This window comes from Tachypleus tridentatus, chromosome 13, assembly GCF_004210375.1.
Source record: "Tachypleus tridentatus isolate NWPU-2018 chromosome 13, ASM421037v1, whole genome shotgun sequence".
Lineage (NCBI taxonomy): Eukaryota > Metazoa > Arthropoda > Merostomata > Xiphosura > Limulidae > Tachypleus > Tachypleus tridentatus.
This window is the reverse complement of record NC_134837.1, coordinates 122234650-122236903: the sequence shown is the minus strand read 5'-3', so window position 1 is coordinate 122236903 and position 2254 is coordinate 122234650.

Genomic DNA, 2254 nt, shown 5'->3' with positions numbered 1-2254 from the left:
TTTACATATACGTTATGTTTTTACACAACACTAGATGTTGTTGTGACAGTCACTGCTTTTCATATGCGTATGTTTTTAACAACACTAGATGTTGTTGTGAAAGTCACTATTTTACATATGTTATGTCTTTACACGAAACTACATATTGTTGTGGTAGTCAATTTTTTACACATATGTTATGTTTTTACGACACCAGATGTTGTTGTGGCAGTCACTCATTTACACATACGTTATGTTTTTTACTCCACACTAGACGTTGTTGTGACAGTCACTGTTTGACACATATATTGTGTTTTTACACGACATTAGATGTTGTTGTGACAGTCACTGTTTTACACATACGTTATATTTTACACAACACTTGACGTTGTTGTGACAATCACTTTTTCATATACGTTATGTTTTTATGACAATAGACGTTTTTGTAGCAGGCACTGTTCTACACATACGTTGTGCTTTTACACGACACTAAATGTTGTTGTGGCAGTCACTGTTATATACTTATGTTATGTTTCTACACAACCCTAGACGTTGTTGTGACAGTCACTATTTTCATATACGTTGTATTTTACAAAACACTAGATGTTGTTGTGACAGTCACTGTTTTACATATACGTTATATTTTACACAACATTAAACGTTGTTGTGACACTCACTCTTTTAATACACCTTGTGTTTTTAAACAACATTAGACGTTGTTGTGGCAGTCATTGTTTTATATATACCTTATGTTTTTAAACGACATTGAACGTTGTTGCGACAGTCACTGTTTTACATTACGTAATGTTTTTACACGACACTAGACGTTGTTGTAGCAATCCCTGTTTTACACATACGTTGTGGTTTTACTCAACACTAGATGTTGTTGTGACTGACACTGTTTTACATATACGTTATGTGTTTACACAACACTAGATGCTCTTGTGACATTTACTGCTTTACATATACGTTATGTTTTTAACAACACTAAATGTTCTTGTGAAAGTAACTGTTTTACATATGTTCTGTTTTACACAACCCAAGACGTTGTTGTGACACTCACTGTTTTACACATACGTTATGCTTTACACGACAATAGACGTTGTTGTGACAGTCACTGTTTTAGATATACGTTACGTTTCACACAACACTCGACGATGTGACACTCACTGTTTTTATATACGTTATTTTTTACACGACAATAGAGGTTGTTGTGGCAGTCACTGTTTTACACATACGTCATGTTTTTACACGACACTAGACGTTGTTGTGACAGTCACTTTTTTCATATACGTTGTGTTTTTACACGACATTAGATATTGTTGTGGCAGTCACTGTTTTACATATACGTTATGTTTTTACACAACATTACATGTTGTTGTGACAGTCACTGTTTTAATACACCTTGTGTTTTACACAACATTAAACGTTGTAATGGCAGTCACTGTTTTACATGTTATGTTTCTACACAACCCTAGACGTTGTTGTGACAGTCACTGTTTTCATATATGTTGTGTTTTTACACAACACTAGATGTTGTTGTGACAGTCACTGCTTTTTCATATACGTATATGTTTTAACAACACTAGATGTTGTTGTGAAAGTCACTGTTTTACATATGTCATGTTTTTTACACGAAACTACATATTCTTGTGGCAGTCAATTTTTACACATACGTTATGTTTTTTACTCGACACTAGACGTTGTTGTGACAGTCACTGTTTTACATGTATTGTGTTTTTACACGACACTAGACGTTGTTGTGACAGTCACTGTTTTCATATACGTTGTGTTTTTACACGACACTAGATGTTCTTGTGGCAGTCACTGTTTTACACATATGTTATGTTTTACACGACACTAGACGTTGTTGTGGCAGTCACTGTTTTACACATACGTTATGTTTTTACACAACACTAGACGTTGTTGTGACAGTCACTGTTTTCATATACGTTGTGTTTTTACTCAACACTAGATGTTGTTGTGACAGTCACTGTTTTACATATACGTTATGTTTTACACAACACTAAACGTTGTTGTGACAGTCACTGTTTTACATATACGTTATGTTTTACACAACATTAGACGTTGTTGAGGCAGTCTTTCTTTTACTTATACGTTATGTTTTACACGACATTAGATATTGTTGTGGCAGTCACTGTTTTATATATACCTTATGTTTTTACACTACATTAAACGTTGTTGCGACAGTCACTGTTTTACATATACGTTATGTTTTTACACGACACTAGACGTTGTTGTAGCAGCCACTGTT